General features: G+C 45.9%; 1 protein-coding gene across 2 annotated transcripts in view; it reads left to right on the top strand.

The window, feature by feature from the left end:
- The window catches only part of FCHO2 (FCH and mu domain containing endocytic adaptor 2), a 1,284,287-nt gene that overhangs the window by 816,778 nt on the left and 442,102 nt on the right, over window positions 1–25,407 (top strand). The window lies entirely within an intron of this gene.

The following is a 25,407-nucleotide window of genomic DNA, read 5'->3' as shown; positions in this document are numbered from 1 at the left end:
ATTGTGCATGGCAACACTACGGGAGGTAATCGCTACATGGCAACCTTGGATATGAAAGATGCATAATTTCATATTTTAATGTTCCCAGCGCACAGAAGGTTCTTGCATTTCCAAATAGTAAACCAACACTACCAATTCAAGGTACTAACTACCCTTCGGCCTAGCCTCTGCTCCAGGGGTATTTACCAAGGTACTAGCGGTAGTGGCAGCGCATCTACGCTCAGAATCAATCCCAGTGTACCCTTATCTGGACGACTGGCTGATAACAGGGGAATCCCCTCAAATTTGCAAGCAAAATACCCAAAGAACAATCAATCTCCTGTTCCAATTGGGATGCTCATTCAACAAGAAAAAAACAAGTCTTGTTCCAAGCAAGACCAAACAGTTCTTGGGAACTGTCATAAAGACAGAAGGAAATTCTAGTCTTTCTGTCAAACAAAAGAGTGCAAAACATACTGCTGCATATTCCTCAGTGTCGAGCCGGTCGCCAAATAACCGCACGCAAAGCAATGTGCTTGCTCGGGATGATGGCATCATGTATTTACCTGGTTCCACATGCACAGCTGCGAATACGTCCATTGCACTAGTTCAAGCACTACACTGGTGGACAAAGGAACACCTATTAAAGGGAAAGCCTTTTCACAACCCTACAATGCAGTTGTCACAACAGACTCATCACTCAACCGGATGGGGAGCCTATAACCTTCACCACATAGCGCATGGCCTATGGACACAGATCACAGCCCAAAATCATATAAACCTTTTGGATCTGCTAGCAGTGCTCAAAGTACTGCAAGGGTTCCAAGTGCACCTGTCAGGTCAGACAGTACAAGTCCTCACGGACAGCACCACTGCCGTATTTTACATAACCAAGCAATGGGGCACAAACTCTCCAAGTCTGTCCAGCCGTGCACAAAAAATGTCAAAGTGGATACTCAAGCAGGGAAAGTTCCCAACATCGCAACATAATAATAATAATAATAATAATAATAATAAATAATAATAATAATTCCAGGGGAACTCAATTCTCTGGAAAACTCATTAAGCAGAGATCCTCTACCTGAAGAGCATGTGTGGCCGCTCAACAGAAATATATAAAACAATATCTTCTCCCTCTGGGGTTACCCCCCCTTTAGACTTGCTTGCCACAAGCCAAAACATGCAATGCCCAGACTTCGCATCCAGGATTCCCCAACAGGGTTTCAAGGGAAAACGCCCTGTGGATGAACTGGTCAGGTAAATTTGCCTGTGCTTTTCCCCCCGACTCTGCTACTGAACAAGTTGGTGAACAAAATTCACCAGGAAAAAGTGACACTAATCCTAGTTGCTCCTATTTGGGCGAGACCACCTTGGTTTCTGCATCTGCGCAAACTGGCGATGTGTGATCCAAACAAACTCCTGTGCCCCTACAACATGCCCACACAACACAGGAGGACAACGTTACAGCCACAACTCCAGTGAACTTGGCAGCCTGGCTCCTGAAGTCATAGAATTTGGCCATTTAAAACTACCTCAAAGGTGTATGGACATCCTCAAGGAGGCACGCAAACCAAACACCAGACACTGTTATTTCTTTTATTTTTTTGTATTTGGTTTATTCAAACCTTTACAAAACATCAAGACACATAAAAGGTTTTAGAATTCACAGAATAAAATACAAATTGCAAATCAACTGTTCCATTAGAACCAACAATAAAAAGAAACAAAAATATAGAAAAATGTGTCATGATTCCTGCCCCTCATGTCCCCAGCCCTCCAAGATGTCAGGCTGGAGCCAGGCCACGGTCACCTACATGGCCCTCCAGGGCCTCTCCATCCCTCCAAAGACCCACTTGGAGTCAGACTTGGCGCTTGTGGCACCAGACTCACTCACTCCCATAGGATAACATTGGGGATTGGACTTGTAGTGCATTGATGGGGACAAGATGGATGCCCCCACATATTTCGATTCCCAGAACTGCATGTGCAGTCTAGTCTTGTGGGTGTGGTTCAGCCCAGAGACACCTGGGATACCCAGAGACTATTTAAGCCATGCCCAGGCTGAGAAACATGCTTTGTGTTTTCTGCAACTGCAGCGTGACACTCACTGTGTTCGGATCGGTCTCCAGTAGGCCTGCATCTTTCTTCTGCGCTCAGCTCCTGCAAGAACAAGAACACCGTTAGGAACAGCCTTACCTTGCAGCACTTCTGGCCATCATTCATCGCTCCTTCTGTTCTGCGGGCATCTTTGGTGGTGTCATTCCCATCCCGGCACGCCGCTTCCTAAGGAAAAGGGAAAAGAACAGAAAAAAGGCATTAGTAAGCATTCAGCAAATCTTCGCTTATTTTTAAAGACTGTACGAGCTTCAAACGCTTACCTGAATCCCAGCCGCTCTGGGGGAACTCTGTCTCCGGAACTTCTCATCCATCTGCAAGAGGGAAAAGACACTCCAGGTTAGTGTGGAAACCTCTAGAGGCGCCGCATTCCGCGCTTACTCACTGCATTTCTTCTTCATAACCGGCATCCACGCTGAAAATGTTGCGGCACCGAAAAGACACAGAAAAAGAACTCAGTTCAATACAAATACGAAAGGGTCGCATCGCGCTCTTACTTACCTTCAGCGCTACTCATCTCAGCAGCACGTCGCCATCCCCGGATGCCGTCCATCATCTAAGGAAGGAAAGGAACGAAGTTAGAGAACTGTTCAAAAGACTCATTATACTTACCTGTCGGACTCTTGCCAGTGAAGTAACTAGGCAGCAACGAGCTTGCATCAATCAACGCGCCCCTGCGCTGAAAGCAGGATGGAGAGCACACTTTCCAAGAAAACAAGGTGGGCTGTGGATCAAAGGGAAGGGTTGGACCCCGGGGAAGAAGGGGTTCAACCACACAGAGACAATAGGGAGTTAAACTCTACCAATCCTGTGTTTCAGGCCCAGTCTCCAGTCGAGTAGACTCCAGGGAAGGGTTCGAGGTCGTAATAGGTCAGAACAGGCTGAGTGACGTCCCCGTGGATACCAGGTGAGCGTTACAAAATGAAAAGGAAAAAAAGAAAACCATCAATGAGATAATCAATATGACCAAACTTTACATATAATCAAGATAGCTATTCAAATCTAATATTTGGAACCATCAAGCTAGCACTATGTAGTTTTCAGAGTATATGGTGTGAAACACAGAGAAACATTTGCTCAAAGTTCACAGGGTTAGGCTTTTGATAAACCCAGATAAAGCGAAGCCCTCGTGAATGGATTGAATACTCAAACATCGTTTCCATGCCCTCTCTTCATCAAATGTAATGGAATTAACATTGAGGAGCTCCAGGTATTTGACCCTAAGCAGATGCAATGGCACACAATCCATAACTAAATGCTTTAAAGACTCCTCATTTGTCAAACAGAACCTACATCTACCTTGATCTGCCGGAATCATCATTCTTCTAACAAGAATATCTCTGGTGGGCAAGCTATTCCATCTAGCCCTCAATATGATACCTCTGTACAATCTATCTGGAAATTGTACGATGACCTTGGTGGGCAAGCCTCTCGCTCTATGTTCATGATTCAAATGGTATAGGGAGGTGTAGGAATGAAATTTATCAACCGTTTGGCACCACTCAAGATTGAATAGGGCACGTTTTACAGACATAAGGTTAGATATCAGGCTTTCTATAGACATTCCAATCTCCTCAAGGATCGCCTCGGACCTATCCCTTAAAGAAATCCGTGTATACGAGAAATCCAAATTTTCACCCATCAAATGGTAGTGTATTCGGCCCTCCAGTTTTAATTTTGGAGTACAGAGATATGCAGGCCCACTGAACCCGTGCCCACATTGAGACAATACCCAATTCGAACCTGATCGCAGAGATAGGGATCGCATTTGGCACACTCAACAATCTTCTCCAAATGTGCCCTTCTATACGATTCAAAATTACACTCACATTCTTGGGTAGCAATTCCAGGCCATAAATTAGTTCAGGAACTATTTTACTCTCATAGAAGATCAAAGCAGGTTTCAGAGAAAACCTACCGAACTTTCGGTCAATCCTGACCACCTGTGCTTCGAGCAGTTTCGCCTGTAAAATTGACTCTTAATACCTTCGAGCCTGGGTATGCCGAAAAATTAAACCCCAAGTATCGCACTGTCTTGGCCAATTTCAGGGGGATCTCGCCCAATTTGCCTACGTAGCCTGAAGTTTTTACCCTCACTTTCCTGAAGGATAGAATCTGGGTTTTTAAAGGCTTAATTGTTAACCCATCGGTTTCAGCATATGCTTCAAAACTATTGAGAGACCGTTGTAACCCCACCTTGGTGTTATCGAAAATCAGTAGGTCATCGGCATAAGCGAGCCAAATTATTTTATCCTTGCCGATTTTAGGGGCTAGGAGTCCTTCTTTAATTAGTGAAATGGCTACATCGGAAAAATATTGATTGAATAGCCAGGGAGCCAACGTGCATCCCCGAAATGATCTGATTCTCCTCGACGGATCACCTCCTTGATTCAACCGAGCCCGTACCCCACAGTTTTCATAGACCCCACTGATAAGCCTCAAAAGCCCATAGGGAAGGCCCCAACTGGCAAGTTTTTGCCATAGTCTGCCTCTGTCGACCCAATCAAATTCAGCTGTCAGGTCGATCGAGGTCATATACGTGCCCCCTGATGACAACCACGCCGCCTCTTGCACGCACTTCAGGGCAAGCCCATTAATGTTGGTCGAGTGACCCCTTCTAAAACCCGTCTGGAATTTGTCCAGCGGGTGGCACCTGTGTGCCCACTCCTCCAAGTGAGATAGCATAAAAGATGAGAAGATCTTACAATCTGCATCAATTAAGGAAATTGGGCGGTAATTGGCTGGGTCGGTCCTGCTACCACACTTGAAGAGCGGGACAACATGGGCTGTATTCTGGGGGCTTGGCTACGAGGGCCATGTAGGAGGACGCGATCTGGAGGAGCTCCCGAGATCCTGAAATGATCCTGGCGAAATAGTGCATAACAATGTGCCTACGACTGCTGAAAACACACATGTCGATGTGTGAACGGTCTGACTGTGCTTGGTGAACTTTTGGAAAGCGTGGGAGGAACGGTGGTGGAGTTTTGTGCGAAAAAAAGATAAGGAGCGCCGGAGACGGAAGACGAATCAAAATGGCCGATCAATGACGAGAACAAAGGATGGAGCAGGCCGCAAGATGGTCGGGCGCTAGGAGCAAACTGTGTGCGCAGTTGTAACTTGCACGGAACGCGGGTCCCTGGACCATGTCTAATAGAACAGTGAGACCGAAGGCCAAGCAGCCCACTCTGGATGACTTTGCCAAGACGTCCCCTGGTCCGGAAAGTTCCAAGAGCAAGGATAAATCGCTCACGGGCGGCATGCCTGCAACGGGTACTAACCAAGCGGTCCTGGCTGCGATTGCGGACTTGAAAGCGACCTGGGAGGCTAAGCTTGAACTGGCCGTAACCGAGTTGAAAACGGCATTGGACCTTAAGGTCGGTGAGGTGCAAGAGGAGGTGAACTTACTCCGGCAGGACGTCCGGTCCCTGGCGGAGCGCACTGAGACCCTCGAGAAAGAGGTGAGCCCGAACACCGCGGATTGTGCCTCCCATAAGGCCGAATTGCATGCCCTGGTGCAGAGAGTGGGCAACTTGGAGAACAGGGCTGAGGAGGCGGAAGGACGCGCCCGACGGAATAACATTCGCATCGTGGGCCTGCCAGAAGGATCGGAGGGCCACGATCCCACAGAGTTCGAATCTATGCTGTTGCAGGAGATACCCGGAGGAGCCTTATCTCAAGGATTCGCGGTGGAACGTGCGCATAGAGCTCTAACAAGGAGGCCGCCGCCGGGAAACCCACCTAGGCCAGTAATTGCCAGAATCCTTAATTACCGGGACCGGGAGAGGATACTAGAACACTTCCGCAAGGGAGGAACGATTACACGAGGAGCGGCAAACATAACGGCCTACCCGGACTATACCCTGACTGCAGCGTAGCCGCATGAACTTTGGGATGGTAAAGCGGAGATTGTGAGAGGCGGGCTACAAATACATGTTGCTGTACCCGGCGAAATTGAAGGTTTTTCTTAAACACAAGTCTGTTTTTCGAGACTCCGGAGGACGCCATGGGATGGCAAGACGCGCAGGGATGTCCCCAGGAGCCTGACGCTCGGACGGGAAGAGGAGATGGAGGCGATAAATAGTGCACGAGGAGGGTGCTACAAGATGGCGCGGAATAGGACTCTGGGACTTGATTATAGTCATTTGAGCGGCCTTAAGCAGAGAAGGTCAGACTGTTGCACAATATATTATGAGCACTGTGACTATTGCTGTATTTAGGGGAGTCTTGCAGAGCGGATCTCTTTACCCCACTTAGTAACTTTAGTTAAGTGGCCATTAGGGCGACTTCACCCTACTGAGCTCTGGGCATTGTTTGGTGCTTGCAGGGCTAGATGTGGGGGTGCCTGAGTTCCAGGGATGGAGCTGGGCAGCAGTTGGGGAGTGTGGTGTTGGGGAAGGGATGGGTAGAGGGTGGGGAGGGAAGTGAGGAGTTTGGGGTGTGTATAGTTTGTACGTGAGGCTACAAGAAAAAGCCGGAGGGCTGTATCTGTATCGCGTGGGCAGGTGGGTTTTGCTGCACGGAAGGGGGGAGGATACCTATGAGATATGGGGGATCTTAAGATCGTAACGTGGAATGTCAGGGGACTCAATAGTTACTTAAAGAGGAACAAGGTCATGATGTATTTGAAAAGACAGAAGATTGATATTGCACTGTTGCAGGAGACGCATCTGACTCAGGAAAAGTTGGAACTGGTGTTGTAGTGGGCTCTCCGTATTCTGCCTACGCTAGGGGAGTGTTGGTCTGGGTGGCAGCGCACGTTCCGCTCCAACTTACACAAGAGGTGGTGGATACAGAGGGGAGGATGGTCATATTGAAGGCACTGGTGGAAAATAAGGTGGTGTGCATTGTAAACACGTTTGCCCCCAATCAAAACACGGCGGCATATTTTAGGACTCTGTGTACCAACCTGGGTGCGTGCGTGGGGCGGTTATTTGGGGAGGGGATTTTAATTGTGTGCTGAACCCCAGGGTAGACAGATCTGATGATTAGATTGATAAGCACACCCCAGCGGCCAGGGCATTGCAGACACTGCTCGACGACTTCGGGCTGGCAGATGTTTGGAGGCTGAAACATCCTAATGAGGAACAGTATTCGCATTACTCAGCCCCGCAACAACTGCATACAAGACTTGACTATTTTTTTGCCACGCCAGATGTGGTGGTAGAGACCACCCAAATAGAATACAAAGCGAGGGTCCTGTCGGACCACTCGCCTCTGGTCCTGGGATGGCAATACTGCCGCCCCAGAGCGCGGATATCGACGTGGCGCCTCCGGGCTGAGGCGCTCAAGGATCCGGTCTTCAGAGAGGATATCAGGGACGAGATCACACATTATTTCGAAGAGAACGCTGGCAGTGTGGATTCGGCAGGCATGCTCTGGGAAGCCTTAAAGGCGGTATTGTGGGGTGCTGCCATTGCTAAATCAAAGGGCCTGCAGGGAGCGGTCCTAGCGGAGTTAAGGGAAGCTGAGGATGAACTGGAACGGGAACTCAATAGGGGAGGGGGAGTTGCAGAGCCAGTACTTAAACTACAGCAGCGGTGTGCAGAACTTTGGTAAAGGCTCTGCAACCTCAACTATAAGAAGTATGTTGAGAGACAACATGCAGGTGGGGATAAAACGGGCCGTCTCTTGGCGTGGCTATACAAGAGGGAAACCCCTAGGCCCCCGATTAGGACTATAACCAGAGAGGATGGGGAGGTAGCGGACACCCAAGAAGGAGTCAATGAGGCATTCTTAGATTACTACAGGGCACTATATGAGGACAAAGGGGGGGCAGCCGAGAGGAGATAAGGGAAACTTTAAGAGATATGGGATTACCTAAGATTAGTGCCGAAGAAAGAGAGGAGCTGGATGCACCGATTACTTTAGAGGAACTGGAAGAGGTGGTGAGGCAGCTGCCCACTAGTAAGACCCCGGGTGCGGACGGGCTCCCTAGCGAATTTTATAAAGCATACAGCGAGGTATCACCCCTCCCCCATATGCTAGAAATGCTTAATGAATCGTTTGAGGTGGGCCGGTTGCTGGAATCGCTTAGAGAAGCGATAATAATACCGCTCCCTAAGCCCAACAAAACAGGGCATAGCTGCGGCTCCTATAGGCCCTTGTCAATGCTGAACCAGGACGGCAAGATATTGACGGCGGTCCTGGCTAATAGATTGCAGAGAGTTATTAGTAAATTGATACACCCGGACCAAACAGGTTACGTCCCCAACAGAAATATAACCCACAACCATAGGCGACTCCACCGGGTGATTGAATGGGGGAGCGAGAGCGAGGGTGAAATGGCGGTTGTGTCCCTAGATGCAGTCAAAGCTTTCGACTCCGTCAGGTGGTCGTGGTTGCTGGAGGCCCTGAAGGAATACGGGATGGGGCCTGGTTATGTTAGGTGGGCGAAGTTGCTGTACAGTGAGCCGCTAGCTAGGGTACGCACAGGAGCGGTGATATCCGAGAGGTGGCAGCTTAGCAGAGGCACCAGACAAGGGTGCCCCTGGTCCCCGATGTTATATATTCTGGCCCTGGAGCCCCTGGCAGTGTACCTTCGACAACAATATGACATGATAGGCATTGAGGTAGGGGGAGAGAAACACCTAATATCTCTGTATGCTGACGATTTGCTATTATATTTGAAATATACGGAGGAAAATCTTCAGTACATTCTGGAGGTAATGGAAAGGTATGCAGAACTGTCTGGCATAGCGGTGAACCCCCAAAAATCGAGCATATTTCCATTGGGTAGCTACAGAGGAAGCCCTCCGGAGCGGTTGCCAGTGTTGCCGATACCATGGGCGGTTGGTTCCTTCCGCTACCTCGGCATAGATGTGTATCGCACAGTAGAGGAGGAACATTTGCATAACACCGAGGTGGCGGTGGGAAAAATCTGTACAAGCATGAAGTTTTGAGAGAAGTTGCTGTTGGCGATGATGGGACGGGGAGCAATGCTCAAAATGGTGTTTCTGCCCAGGCTTTTACATTTTTTCAGCAATATCCAGTACATGATACCTAAGATGTTTTTTGCTAAGCTGAATAGTATGTGCAGAGACTTCCTATGGCATGGCACTCGGAATAGGGTGGCGCTATGGAAGTTGCAGAACTTCCATGAAAAGGGGGGTATTAAACTGCCTAATTTTGAGGCCTATTATGTAGCTGGTCAGTTGCAATATGTGGTCAAATGGCTCTCTGACGAGGTAACTCCCGAATTTAGGCTGTTTGGACGGGACTGCACTCCGTTCTACCTGAAGGAAATTATTTGGTTGCCTAGGTCAGAAATGAAGGAGCGCCCGGGAATGATGTTGATGGGGTGGAAGATGTGGCGTAGAGTATGTCGAATGATGGAGGACCCGTACCCGTGTTCCCCGCAGGTGCGTTGATTGCTTTGGCAGGGGGAGACAAACAACTAAGGATGATAATCAGGACCTACTGGGAGTCAGTCGGGCTGGTTGCATTGGGGGATGTCAGGCAAGAGGGAGCCATTAGAGATTTTGAAGGACTAGGGGAAGAGGCGGGCTTGCATAAGGGCCAGTATGTCACGTACCTAAGGCTGGTGCAGAATATTCATAAAATCTGGCCTGAGACTGTATTGGCGGAGGAACCAGACGCCACCATGGGAATAATATATGACATATCAGAAGAGGGGCATGAGATCTCCAGATTGTATGAAATGGTGATGACCCGGGTTGGGAAGGAATTGACCCATTTGAGGTTAGATTGGGAAACAGAGGTGGGAGCACAGATGGAAGATGGGATGTGGGAGCGTGCTATGGGATACCACAAGAAGGTGTCAAGAAATGCCAGATTACAACAAATACAGTTGTATATAACGCACAGAGCTTACATGACCCCGATGAGAATATCGAAATTTGTAAATGCGGGACGACAAGCGTGCCCAAAATGCGATAAGGAAAATGCTGATATGACCCACATGTTTTGGTCTTGCCCAGTGATTGAGAGTTTCTGGGGAGAAGTGGCGCAAAAACTAGCGGACAAAGGGGTCACGCTCATTATAGATACGGCTTGGGCCTGCCTGTTGGGAGGGTTTCCGAGACCACGGAAACTTAAACATGTTGGGAAATTGAAGGACTTGGCATATGTGCTCGCAAAACGAAGGATTGCCATGGGATGGAAGCAGTACCATAAGTCACGGGTGGAGGTATGGTGGCGGGAATTACAGAAATGGGCGGAGGCTGAAACGGTGATATGGCAGGAGGCATGTGGCACATGTGGGGAAGAAGTGGGTACCCTGATGGCATGGAGAGTATTAATAGCAGGACTGTTTGGAACAATAACGGACTCTGCAGCCTCGGAAAGAGGCAACACCCTGCCACACGCAGCAGATACGGAATGAGAAGGACGAACAAGCTCATGAGGGGGGGAAGGATTGGAGGAGCAGTGGTCTTGACTAATTGATGATCATGTGATTGTTGCAAAAAGCGCTGCCAGTTTGGTTTGTATTGTTTGTTTCAGAAAATAATAAAAAACGTTTTAAAAATCAAAAACATGGGCTGTATTCCAAGATATAGGGCACACGCCTGAAGACAGTATATCACTGAACTCCAGGCACAAGAGCTGGGCCCATAAGTTTGGGTTGTCCTTAAATGTATTGTTTGTAAGGCCATTTGGTCCAGGAGCCCTTGATCGCTTACATCTTGAGATCAATTTTAAGATGGTCTCGAGGTTGACTTGGGGATTCCACTTGTCCTCTCTGGTTAAATCCAAGATCAACGGAGGATCTACTGAGGCCTTCCCCAATCTGTCACCCAAGAACTCAATCCAGTCTTTTTCTGATATTGAGTTAGGCTGACAGATGCTGGGTCCTGTCCGTTCACCAAATACCAGAATGCACTTACATCGGCTACCATTAGGATCCCAAGCATTTTTTCTGCATCGTTTTGTAGCATTGCATATTTAACTGATTTACAGTAATTTGTGTACGATTGCTTGAGCTTCCCAAGTAGCTGCCTACGGGTAACTTCATCCTGAATTGTGTTCTGGATCTGTTTCACTGAACTCAGTAAGATCTTTTTTGCAGATGCCACATTGGTGGTGTAACAGTGGGCATGCCTAACTTGGCCCAAACTAGTAGCTCTCTTCCTTGTGGCGATCTTATCAATCATATGACCCACAAATGATTGGAACTCAATTGCATTAAAATTCTGGAGTTTCCAGTCATAGGTCGAGCAGTTCAATGCATGGTATATGTTAGAGTTCAAACAATGAATGTTGTGTTCGGTTCATCTAACAGCATTACGCCCTTCCTTAGCGGTTAGTTGTCATTTTTGCCTACTTTTCCTGATGTTCAGAACCCAATTGAATTGTGCTGTAAGGATACAGTGGTCACTCCAATTGTTCTTAAAAATTTGAAATGACTGGCAAGAGTTCATTAGGAAAGTATCTACAAAAATATAATCAATCAAGAATGAGCTATCCCCTCTGTGCCAAGTATGCCACTCACTGGTGTTCTGTGGTTCACAAATGTTCCCTGCCAAGGCGAACAACCCCCTACCACCAAGACCTATTCTCCACTTCTGTCCAACAAATTGCTTCTCTGAGTTGCCCCCACAGATCTCTTCCAATTCCCATAATTTATTGGAGTGAGCACAGTCTGCATTCAAATCACTCATGACAGCCACCTTACCCTCTGGATTGGTTGCCATCCACTCATCCACCACCTGACAGATCCCATCTACAAAAGGATCAGCACAGTCAATGCCTCTATGCCAATAAATATTGAGCAATAGGAGATTAATCGATCCGTCCTCTGACCTGCAATCAACCCCCAATGCACCAAAAGGCAGGCCTGTAATTGCCTCTCCACTGAGACCCAAGGAAACATCTACTGCAGTCAGGAGGCCACCCGAGGGTCTCCTCCCTGTCCCATCCCTCGCAGGCTGGATGAAAACACTGATTCCATCTAGGGTCTGTGCTGAAATTAGCCATGTCTCCTGTAGGCAAATACAATTTGCTGTTCTCAATATTTCCATACATTCCGTGATAGAAAAAAGATGGGCATTACCTCAGGTGTTCCAAGATTTCAAACATAATGGAATAATCTTCCAATGATCACCCAAAGAGATGTCCTTTTTATGGGACCAATTTTTGCCATAAGGAGGAGATGATAGATGCCCAATCCATGTCATTCAACACTTCACTATGGACCAATTTATCAGGGATAACAGAGGCTTTAGGTAAATTTACATGGGATTGAGCCACGCCCTTCTGATGTGTTCCCAAACTCAGTTCCTATATCTGAGAGATTACAAAGCCCAATCCTGCCAATGCTTCACTTTGTGTCAAAATAAGTTCACTTACCAGAGGAGAGGATAGAGACATGATACTTGTACTCATATCCTCTCTAACTGGGAAGGAAATCCTCCCAATGTCGGCCGATGACACCAGAGCCAAACTTGGGATAGCCGCAATAACGGCTAAAATGTTTGGTTGATTCATACAGATCTGATAATCTGAGCCCAAGGTGCAGTGGATCTTAAATTGGTGAATTTTACGGCCTCCACCCTTCTCGGTATGTGTTACAAATTTCCCTTTGAGGGCATCGGAATAAGAATTAGTACTCAATGAGGCGTTTATAGGGCCCTGCCGTGAGTCACCACTTCTAACAGGTGCTTTTGTGATTTCTCTCACACCGGTGCTTGAGGGGTAGTGGAGACGCTGCAATAAATCCTTCATCCCCACAGAAACTCTGGGGTAGTTGGATTCATGGGTTAGGTCAACCACCTCTTTAAGGAATGTAGATTTTCCCAATACAGAACCTGCCACAACCTGATCCAGAGTCAAAATAGGATTGGAACATTGGAACATGGGGTTAACAATTGTGAGTTAGAGGTGCCCTCTTTCGCCAACTTGGGGAGGAGTGAATCATTTACAGCTCTCGGGCCCTTGTTAATTGCCTCATTTGATTTAACCAGCGGATTAATCGTTATACAGCAAGGTCTACTTTTTTTTCCACACTATTCCCTAGCAGTTGCATTGAGGTACTTGCTACCTCCAATGGGCCCCAAATAGACTGAAATTGGTTGGAAAAAGGGCCACATCAATGAGAACCCACTCCCTGTTCATCCCCCACCCTAAAGGATAGGGAAAAGAGAAGGGAATAGCGGGAAAGCCTTTTGGCTTCAGGCCAAGGCTCATATCGAGGGTCCCACTGCCCTCTGAAAACTCCACATTTTTTTTACAAGTGACTCATTAGTACACCCTCCTGTCCATCAGATACAAGTGGTACCTGCTCTAGTATTATTTGAGCTTTAACACAGGTTCAAAGATTGGAATCACTTGTTCCGGAACAGGAGACAATCTAGTGCGAAACAGTGTGTGGTGGGCCATTCTTGGAGATAAACTTCTATTTTTCCTGTCCCCCGCTCTCCGCTTTGATGCTTTGCCCTTTGGTGCTGTAATAGATTTTTTTGGAGTCTGGGCGCTGGGTTGCACTTTAAGTGAACCTCCTTCACCTTCCAAAACCACTTTTACATTATCCCCAGCAATGGGTTGGTCATTAGTGATGTCAATAATACTAGCATCAGTACCAGAAAAAACACGGGCTTGGTTATCAATTTGATAATTTGATTCCAGATCGTCTGAAATTTTGATAACCGATCCCGGACCATTATCAAGATTTGCCCTCAGCTGCTGCCTATCCCCGGGTACCACCTCCTCCCTTGTCTCCCGCTTAGCAAATCGAACCTCAGACCCAAGCTCTTCAAGTTTCAAAGTGACATCGGCCAAGATGATATTAGTAGATTTCAACTCTGCCCAGATGTTATCATATAGGGCTACGAAAGAGCTTAGCACCATATTTAGAGCTGACACAGTAGGGTGAGACAGGCAAATGCGCTCATCTACGGTATCCAGTTATAATGTGGGGAAAAAATGGTCGAATGCAAAAATGTTGAAAAAAAAGAATGCGGTAAAAAAAATGTGAATGTTTTTTTTTATTTGTATGTTTTTTTTGGTTTAGCTAGTAAAAATAAACGGAGTTGGGGGGGAATACCCCCATTAAAAAAAAATTGAAAAAAACACATTCAAATTAATTTTTTTTCTGCATTCTTTTTTTCTACATTTTTGCATTCCCCATATTCACTATAAACCCTCATCCACATCCCTCAAGGTGTGATGTAACTCGGAGGAACCTTCAGAAGCACCTGCGAAATCTACTGTTTGGAAGGATGATTGTCGCTCTTCTTGATAGGGGTGAGAAGAGTCTTCATTTATTACATCAACTAGGGGAGTTGGAATGTCAAACGTAGAATTGTCGCATGGATTTGGAGGCTGGAGTTCAGAGGGATCAATGTTTAAGGCCTCCAATTCGCCTTCTGCTTGGTCAGCCAATTCGATGATGCTGATGTCAGTTATGTCTTTAGCCCCCCAAAATTGGGCTGAGACGCCATCACCGAATGGTCAAGCATTGCCGTCCCCTTTAATGTTTGAAGAGATTTGATCTCTGTACTCGTTGTGATAGATTTGACAAAGTAATGGTCCATGATCTTTTGACCCGAAATTGACCTCAAGGGCAGAGGGAGGTTGGACGCCCGGGGTGCTACTAAATGCATAGGTGCCCCCTTGCTCCCCTTCATATAGACTTGTGGCGTTTTATTCTGGTTAGAAAAGCTTTGCACCCTAGCCTCTACCTCCTTCATCCTGTTGCATATTGTCACCGCTGGTTCAAGATGAAGAGGTGGGTTTCCTGGCACGAGTTTAGTGGCTATTTCTTGTACTTCAAATGGATTTACCTCTCCATCAGCAGCCAATGTAACCCCTATTTCAGGTAAAAGGGATACATTCACCAGCATGGGTGGGCTTCTCATATTCAATGAGACTGTTGGGTGGTCAACCCACTGGGGTTGTCTTACTTCCTTGGTGCCTCCATATACTCCTGGGCCGGCATCAGCAGACCAGCCCAACTGCGCAAGCCAGATCTCATTGAGATTATGCAGATACCAACACTGCCAATGGGCTCCGGGGTCAAAGGGTGAAGCCAACAAATACACCCCACAGTCCACCGGGCCTAAAAGTGCTCAGAAAGCTAAGTTGAATGTAAAAAATACTAGCATAAAACAACCACCCGTCTCAAGTGGTGCAGACAGTGTCTTCACACCCTAAACATCGTCGAGCTAAACAAGAATACCGTACACTATCCGCCACATGGGCAAAAAAATGGCGTTATAGTGTCACTCCAATGCCAAAGTCTCACAGGCCCAGGGAACGCCCGACAGCTTAGGAAGCCACCAGAGCCCGTCTCTCCCCCACCGTCCTGGAGATACAATAAGCGTTGAGAAATCGGGGGACTCCTTGGCTATATCTCTGTGTAGGACCACGCTGTGAGAGGTTGCTGCTGGGGTACTCAGAGGGAGGATGCACTGCTGTCGAAGTACAATAATCCTACTCCACCACTAAAGGCCCCACAGACTCACCTTAGTTGGATGGAGTGTACAGGGGTATTTAGGCAACTAATGCCGTATGGAGAAAGAAAAGAAGGGTCAGCCTTGGAGGCAGTGATGGCGCTCTAAGTGGAAGATATTAGGCAGAATAATAAACGTACAAACTAGAGATGCTGCAACTGAGGGATGCCACAGAGGCTGACCTGGGCTATGAAAAACTAGCCTGAAATCCGAACGGGAAGGACATTCATTCTGACATAGCGACCATATTTTGAGCTAAAGACCATGACAGACTACTTTTGATCAAACAGAATTCACCATATTGACAACATTTATTCCACAAACATGCTATAACAGTGCCAACTCATCCAACAATCCTCCTGAAGAACCGCCGTAATTATATGACGGGGAAACACGTGTTGAGGAATTATATCATTTAGTTCTGTTCTATACCTTCCTCATTGAGTCCAACACAGGACCCTTCTTTCAACAGCAATATTTCAACTTAAGAAAACCAATTGTACTCATACCGGAAATCAAGATCAATCAACCATTCAAGCCACAGCCAAATTTATGAATCCATTTCTGCAACCCTGACTTAGTGACAGCAACGAAGCATATTCCAAGTCTCAGCTAATCCACAACCTTCATTCTAACCTAGTGAAAGCAACTAAGGTTATCTCAAGCCTCGACCAATCTGCAACATTTCTTTTTTGTAACTTGTACCATATTTTCAATGCCTAGTGCAAACAACTAAGGACATCAACATCTGGAAATTGATTGCACTTTTATCGCAGTACAAGTGAATACAAATCAATCAGGAATTCATCATTGGCTTAGTGCAATACAACTAAGGACAATACATTCCTGCATGGACAAAATACTTAATCCTGAGAAGACTCAAATCTGAATAAGACTATTTTTTCATTTGTGTTCAACTGTCCACTTTTTCGTTTTCTTCCCTATTCAAGACCTGTTTGTCACATACGTGTTCATACTTTGAGACTTGAAATTTACAAATAAATTACTTCCTGCAAAATGTACTACTTGTGCCAACATATATACCCTTATTTGAGAAGCGGGACAGGAGGGCTCTTTTTTCTTCTAGCTAATGCCGTATGCCCACGTCTATTGAGTGACCCGTCTAATGGAGACACAGGTCACAGCCGAACAGCTAAACAGCGGCTCCAGCCTTTACTGCCTCCAGGGCTTATCTCCGCAAGGGCGATTGGGCCGGCAATTTCAGCTTCCTTCAAATCACGTGATCTGTCATGTGATTGTATTCAGCTCCGCCCCCTCCAGGGAACGAGTTAAGCAGCAAGAGCAGTGCTGCGTTTCGAAATTCTGGAGCAAGTAAAATTCCACAAGTAACTGTGTCAGCACACCTTCAAAGAAACAGTATTTGCTCCGCAAAGCCGGATGGTCTAGCAATTTCAGCTTCCTTCAAATCACGTGATCTGTCATGTGATTGTATTCAGCTCCGCCCCCTCCAGGGAACGAGTTAAGCAGCAAGAGCAGTGCTGCGTGTAGAAATTCTGGAGCAAGTAAAATTCCACAAGTAACTGTGTCAGCACACCTTCAAAGAAACAATATCAGCAACAGACACTGTTATTTCAACAAATGGAAAAAATGTGTGATATGGTGCCAGTCAAAGAGTATAAACCTGATAGAATGTACTACATCACACATTCTCTATTACATGCTCCACTTACTAGACTCCGTGCTAGTATTTAACTCCATCAAGGTTCACCTAGTGGCTCTATCAGCTTACACCACTTCTCAAAGCAAGGTGTCCTGGTGGAAAATCCTGGTCATTAAGACATTCATGGAGGGAGTAGAAAGACTTTACCCTCCCATTTCAAACTCACCTCCACGGTGGGACCTAAATGCGGTACTTGGAAAACTCATGGGACCCCCATTTTGAGCCAATGCACAAGTTCAGCCTTAGCCACCAGAAAAGCGGTCTTATATGTAAGGTGTTTATCACCTCCATAAGAAGAGTCAGTGAACTACAAGCTTTGTCAGTGCAAAACCCTTTCTTAGTTATCCACAAAGACAAATTGGTACTAAGAACGCACATTAGGTTTTCACCTAAGTTCATATCTAATTTCCATGTCAACCAGTCCATCGAACTGCCAGCTTTCTTTCAAAACACTTCAAGCTCAGCTGATAAAAAAACTCCATACACTAGATGTAAGGAGGGTGGTCCTTTAATATGTAAACATGACAAAACTGCTAAGAAAAACAGACAAACTGTTTGTCTCCACAGCACCTGGAAGGTAAGGTGATCACATTTAAAAAAAACGCCATCTACAAATGGATAGTGAAATGCACGGAGCTCTGCTACTCTCAAATAAAACTCTGCCTTTCACACCAAGAGCTCACTCTACCAGAGGTACAGGAGCTACATTGGCCTTTATTGCAAACGTCCCGATGGACGCCATTTGCAAAGCAGCTACATGGAGCTCTATTCATACTTTTACTCAGCATTACTGCATTGACACACATTCTAAAGCAGATTCATAGGTGGGACAAGCAGTGCTAAAACATCAATTTACCGCTGTACCTTTTAACAACCCACCACCTTCTCCAGACACTGCTCGCTAATCTATGCATAACATGTGATCTAAGCAGATTCCACAATCTTTAGAAAGAATACACTACTCACCGTTATTGTATTTCTGATGCTTGTATCTGCTTAGATTCACATGCGCCCACACTTCCTCCCCTGTGGAGTAGAAGGCGCATAGATGTTTCTCTGGCATTATCTGTTTTCATCTGCTTTGTTAGTCTGTACTTGCGCTAAACTTCATGCTACGTCGGGTCAGAAACAAAACAATCTGAGGGACCTTGACGCGTGAAGGACCATGGGTACAGTAGAAGTCACACTAGGGATAGTATTACTGGCACGCCCTGTCGACATCCCTTTTCGAGTTTCGAAAATGAAAAATGTAATACTCTGCAGCTACCACTAGATGTCGGCCTATGCATAGCATGTGAATCTAAGCAGAAACAAGCATCAGAAATTCGATTAAGGTGAGTAATGTATTACATTTATCTTGGCCTATCGTTTGCAAAAAATGGTATTTGGCTCCCGCATATCAGAAGGCTGAAAGAAAGAGCAATGGCTAGCTTCAATGGCCTTCAAAGGTTTTATTATCTTTTTGGGGGTGAACGATGGGACAAGTGCCTTGAAGCTATGAAGACAAAAGTGCACATATCTGTCCTGTATGGCAGTGACATCTGGGGAGTGAATGACTCTGCAGGTCTTGACACTACCCAAGATCAATGCATGCGCAAAATTCTAGGTCTACCCTTGTGCACTCCAGGCAATGTGCTGAGATTAGAATTACAAGTACAAAGCCTATCATTATTGGCGAAAAGCAAATATTTCTGGAGTACTTGGAAAAATGTGAAAATCCCAATATAAAAAGGGCGGTAGGTGAGATAGTAACATCTACAGTATGTAACAAAGTTTAATGAATAAAACAAGCCTCTGTACTAATTAACAGTTTGGGCCTTGGATGAATATCACATTTTAATAAAACTGAGAAAATCTATCCTTAAATCAAGGGCGGTGCAGATGGAGTAGAGAGCCACAGTGAGTAGAGTGGCTAAACGTACCTAATTGAATTTTGTTTTCACTCTTTTGCTATGCATAAGACTGTAATGTCGGCATAGCCACACTAAGATCACCTGAACACAGAGAAATATTGTTAATCATCAGGCAGAATGTACTTCCTTTGAAGGCACGCATGAAGTGGCTCAGGGTTTCCAAGTGTTGTACCTGTGGACATGGCTTTAAGGAAGATCCTGGCTCAACCCACATTTTAAAAAACAAAGCTATTAGGACCTGTTGAGAATCCATGGCCCTTTTGATGAATTTTACTGGTCTTAAATTCATTAATGATGTATGCAAATTTGTTAAAGCAGCACGAAGTACGGATGTTAGATTTTTAAATTAATGTTTTATCTAATTTAGTAGATTATGTATAATGAATGTGGCCGAAATAAAGTTTTCTTCTCTCTGAAAACGGGGCAGAAAAGTAGTGGCACTGTTAAGATTAAAAAATAAAACTGGTCAAACATTGTTCTCTTTAGTTCCCACACACTTCGACCTGGATGATTTCTGTGTCTCCCCTGCTCCTCTGCATACCCTTCTCACTCTTGGTTCATTTTGTGTTGCCCCACCATTCCCCTGGTGTTTGTCTTGGGGAGGCAGGTTGTTAGTTTGCTGTCTCATCGCTGGCAGCAAAAATCCAAAGCCATTCCATTTCTGTTCTCGATTCCATTCTGCTGGCTCTGTTCGCGGTTTTCTTGGCTGCACTCAGGTGTACTCTGGCAATAGCTGTTCCCAAAAAGACAAAAAAGAACTCTGGCCTGACGAGAGGCTGACTGGCATTGTGGAACGAACAGCTGTGCCACCAGTAATACAAAAGGCACACTCTAGTGTATGTAGTGTAAGGGACTACCGCCTTCCCCACCAACTGACCCACCTTCATATGGTCATAACCCTGACACAACTGGGTGTACTTCCCAAGCTGTAGTGACAGTTGGTGCCTCAGAGTTGGGATGGTTGCTTTATAAACAATCTGTGGATATTGCTGACGCACTGGCTGCCCATAAACCTGCTCTAGCTAAGCGCCCGTTCCTTAAGTGTTACTTTTTCTGTTCATGACATGGGAGCGATAATCTGGGTAGACACTCCTTTTGTTAATGTTTACATTAACATGCAATAAGACTATTCTTCCAAGGGCTTGCAGGTAGACAATGACATTTCTGAGTGCTCTGGTTCACTCTAAGCACCTTGTAGGAGTGAAGAGGTGTGGATACCAGCTGAGCATGCAAACGGAGTGCCCCTACACCGTTTAGGTAATGCCTCCAGTATCGGACGCCGTGTTCAAAATGGTTTCACTCCACGCATCATTTAATTTCGTGACAGACAAGAAAGTTATGCATCTAATATTAGAAGCTGTTGGGTCCATGCAAGACATAATATTGCTGGACTGAGTCAAAACAACATTTTGAGAACAAAAGGAAGTGGTGAAGTATTAGAAAGCTTGAATACATTAACCAGGAAGATCTTTAAGTAGGGCAAGATTGACCCAAATAGTTGCACAGTTCTGACAGCTGGAGTAAGACTGCCAGAGTTTACCATTATAAGTATGAGAAGGGATATGGGGACATATGTATATTCTGTGGGCGTCAACAGACCTTACAGCACCACCCTCACCCAAAGTGGGGGCTGGCCATCTGCTTCCCGTGATCTTATCCCGCTACCAACTACCCACTGCTACGGGCCTTGCCCACGCCCCCTTCTTGCCTTTCCATTGCCCTCTGCCCTCTCAACATCACGCCTGGGTAATGCCCCCGGCGTAGCCAGGACAGGTCTCTTTGCTGCTATTACAGCAGGGATGGGATCTGGGCTGGGCCAGCGATGGTAGTGGCACATGGCTTCTTTTTACACCTATGCCCCATGGATGGATCTGGGCAACGTGTTCCACCTAACTGAGTCCGCACTCTGTAGTTCCCCCGACGCAAGGGTTCCTGCTCTCTGGCCTTCCGCTTCCATAACCACATGCTTTGGCTTTTGGGCTCGTATCGGTCCAGCCTCCATAAACATTTTGCCTGAGCGAAGCCCCACAGCGAATCATCGCTCTTGACTTAATGTGGCAGCCACATTTTCATCTGTGGGGACACTTTAATGCTCTGGCTCCCTTGAACGCCGCCCACCCAGCCCGTCCATTGACTGGTTTCAGAGCTTGTTTCCGTCTTTGCGCTGGCTACGTTTTTACTCATGCAAACTGTTTTTCCTTTTCTTCTTTTGTCTGATGCTGTTTTTCCCATTCCTACTTGCTGCGCATCTCACTCCTCTACTTTTTGTTCAGCTCGCGGAAATCTAAGTAACTTTACCTATCTTCCTTCTCCTAATCCACTTCTTTAATCTCACCCTTTGGAACGCTTGTTCACCATGTAACAAATCCCACTCAGTTCTTGATATTTTTCATCGTCTATGGGCCTCATTCTGAGTTGGGCGGTAAGGGTTAACGGTCACCGGTAATGATGCCGGTGCCGTTCAATCCTTACCGCCCAATTCCGAGGTCCCCTAGCGGGACCCGCAAAGGACGTGTGGTCTGACCACATGTACTTTGCGGCTCCCACTAAGGGACCAGGGCGCTAATAACGGGCCCGCTATTTGCGGGCCTGTAATTACCGCCTTCCCCATTCCCATTGAGCCCTATTAAATGGGAATGGGGAATGGTCTACAGAATGGGAACTTGGCTCTCAGCTTCCAATACTTCGATTCCTGCTTTTCTTTCTACATCTGCTACTGCCTTCGTGCACACTCCCTGTCCTGCTGCGTGTGAAGGTGGCACAGGCCTTCTCTGTACTTCATCAATCTTTTGTTACTTCTCCCTCACTCTCTCTCCCCACCTTTCCCACATTTGAATATTCTTTAACTACATTTATCAAACCATATTCCATTACTTTCTTACTGGTGTATCCCCCTCCTGGCTCGGCTGCTACTTTCTGTGAGGATATTGATGCCTTACTCTCCTCTGTTCTACCTTCTTCCAACCCTGCTCATACTCCTGGGTGAATTCAGTCTTCATCTCTCCTCTACCCATTCCTCGCTTCCACTTCTTGCTATCCTTGATACTTACATCTCTCCGCTCTTCCCACTCCCCCTTCCAATGCATCAGGCTCCAGTCTGGACCTTATATCCGTCTCTTCGGTATTGTGCTTTCCTGTCTCTGCCCTGCCCATCTACTCTTCTGATCATCTTCTTCTCTCTTTCTCTGTTCCTCCACCTACTTCACCTCCCTCAGCTGGTTTGGAGGCATCATTCTATCTCCATTGTGATCTCAGTGCTTTTAATATGCCTCTATTTATCTCATCCTGTATTTCTGTTCTTCCCTCTCGCTCCACATTCTCTCCACATTCTCTGCACTCTCGGTCTACAATGCTGCAGCGTATTTCTTCCTCTGTTTCCTCATTGCTTGATACCCTTTATCCTGCTGCTGCTTCTTCTCTCCCTCTCGCAAACCCCCTCAACATTGGCTTTCTTCCCATCTCCGCTCAATGCAGCGAGTACTGCGCAGTCTCGAGCGTCGCTGGTGCAAGTCCCATTCTGAGTCTGACTCTTCTTCTTTTTCATCATACTACTCTCTGAGGCCCTTCTACAGCTTAGCGCAAGTATTACTCTGACCTTCTGCATGCCCAGTCTGCTCACCTCAGCGTCTTTTCCAATCTCTCTTGCCCCCTTACACTGCCTACTCCTGATCATTCCCTCCACTCTACTCTCACTGCTGCTGACTTGGCAATGTATTTTTTTTACCAACATTTCTTCTCTTTGTGCTGCTATTGTTCCCACCTTTCCTCCTCCTTCTTCCCCTGCCTCCCAAATATCCTCTTTCTCCCCCATTACCAGCTTAGAGACCTCTTCACTTCTGACTCGTACCCATCCCACTAGTTCACGTTTGGATCTCATTCCATCTTCCCTTATTCCCAAAGTCCATCCTTCTATTGTTTCATATTTTACCACTCTCTTCAACACCTCTCTCTTCACATCGATCTTTCCCTCTTGCTTCAAGCATTCTTCTATTCTCTCTATTCTTAAGCCGTCTCTCAACCCTTCTATCCATTCTAATTTTCTCCCCATCTCATGTCTTCCTTATCTCTATCAACTCCTTGAGAGGCTCATCTACACTCAGGTTTCTACTTTTATCACTGACAACTCTATCCTTCCTTGGCGCCAATCTGGCTTCCGTCCCTCCCACTCAGCTGAGACTGACCAGTATGCAGTGATATAGGTAATAACAAAAAAACATTTTTACCTATCCCAAACTACCACATTTTTTGGTACAAATATGTATGGGGTGGGGTAAAGGATAAAAATGGGTGGGGAGGGGTTTGGAGTGGGATTGTAAATCTAGGGAAACGGGGCTTACATTTAAAAAAGAAAAGAAAATATATATGTTTTCGGTATGTTAAACTTTTCATTATTACAAATCACAGGGAACCAGACTGCCCTTCTCTCTGTTTATAATTCTCTGCTCTCTGCAAGTTACACTAAGCATCCCTCTCTTCTCATAGTTCTAGATTTGTCTGTGGCTTTTGACACTGTTGACCACACTTTCCTCTTGGCTTCTCTGGCTTCTTTTGATTTTGCCGACTGTGTTCTTGCTTGGTTTCGTTCCTATCTTTCTAACTGTACCTATTCTGTCCCCTTGGCTGGTTCCTCTTCTCAAACACTTCCCATCCTACATGGTGTTCCTCAAGGCTTGGTTCTTGGCCCCTTTCTTGTTTACCTCTATACTTCTCCCCTTGCTGCCATTATCTCGTCCTTTGGGATTTCCCACCACTTCTCTGCTGATGACGAGCACCTTTTTCTCTCCTTTCCTACCCTCACTCCCGCTATTCTCAATAACTTATCTTCCTGCCTACTTGCTATCAAATCATGGATGTCAGACCACTTTCTTGTTCTAAACGACTGAAGTTATTTTCTTCCCTACCACTACTAGTTCCCCCTCCACCTCCCTCCTCTGTCTTCTTCCCCCTTCTTCTTTACCTCTCTACAGCAGTGCTTGCAATCTCAGTCTTTATTTTGGTATGGATTTATCCTTTTCTCTTCACATTTCTATTATCTCTCGGTCTTGTCACTTCCATCTCTTCAATATTCGTAAAGTCTGTTTGACCTTTGGCGGCACTAAACTCCTGATCTCACCTCTAATTGTTTTTTGCCTTGTTTAATGTTCTTCTACTCTCTTTGGTCTTCCTCTTTTCCGTTAAGCCCCTCTTAAATCCATTTTTAACACTACCATATTTCTTCTCTACCAGTTATCCCCTCGCGCCTCCATTTCACGATCTCTGTCTTCACTTGGTTGACTTACTTTTTCCTCCTGGCTCAAATTCAATTTTCTGTGTATGGTGTTCAAATCCCTCCATGGTCTTGCTCCCACTTATGTCTCATCCTTAGTCTCCTTCTATGTTCCCACTCGTTATCTTTGTTCTCAATCCCAGTTCTTGCCATTAGTTCCTTGTCCCCCTCATGCTCAATCCTAGTTCCGCTCATTCTCTCTTCTTTCCCATATCATTGAAATGGTCTCCCCTCCGTTCTACTACCTCTTACCCTGAATTGCGTACCTCTAATTGGTTTTAACCTAAGCAATTCTTACTTGATTGTACCTAAGACTTTATCTGGAAACATTTTGTAATATACAAATTTTCACTTTATTGTACTGTGACCATTTTTATGTTCAGAGATTTGGAGTAAAGCACTCAATAAATGCCAAATAAATACAAATACAAATTCTGCCCGGAAGAAGGACATCAGCTGCACTTTATGCCAGTGTTGTTGGACTGGGCAGGTCACAATACGGAGCGTGTATATTACTCATGACTCTGTGACTCTTTTGACTGGGTCATGGTCACTGCTGATGCAGATAGAAGGCCGGCGTCTTCACACCAGTGTTTTAACCTGAACAAGCTGTCTTGTCCTAGTCTCTGAACATCTTCGACCCTGCTTCTAATGCAGAAACACAGCGTGACCAGTCTGAGAAGCAGAATCATTTTGCCTTATAAGTTTGTCTTACTGCATTATGTAACAATTGAGCACTGCTTACCATTTTTACCAAGCATGGGGTTTTATGGAACCAGGCAAGAGAAAGCATAGGACTTTGTCCATAAAATCTTCCTTGTTTTGGCTAGTACCTTATTTACATATGTGTGCTGTACATCCTAAACAAAAGTATTTCTAACGTAAATATACATCCAAATCCGGGTCAGAGAAATATTCCTGTTTCATGCCTTTCCCTTCACCCCCAAAGTCAGACGAATTTGTTGTCCAGCTTTGGTGTTCCCCTAGGTGAGCACTAGACATATTAAATAGTCCAATCAACTGAAACTGTTGCATTTTCTGGCGGCA

The sequence above is a fragment of the Ambystoma mexicanum genome, chromosome 6p, assembly GCF_040938575.1.
Source record: "Ambystoma mexicanum isolate Mex_15411 chromosome 6p, UKY_AmexF1_1, whole genome shotgun sequence".
NCBI classification, from domain to species: domain Eukaryota; kingdom Metazoa; phylum Chordata; class Amphibia; order Caudata; family Ambystomatidae; genus Ambystoma; species Ambystoma mexicanum.
The sequence above is the reverse complement of the archived record's forward strand: the minus strand, read 5'-3'. Positions and strand labels throughout refer to the sequence as shown.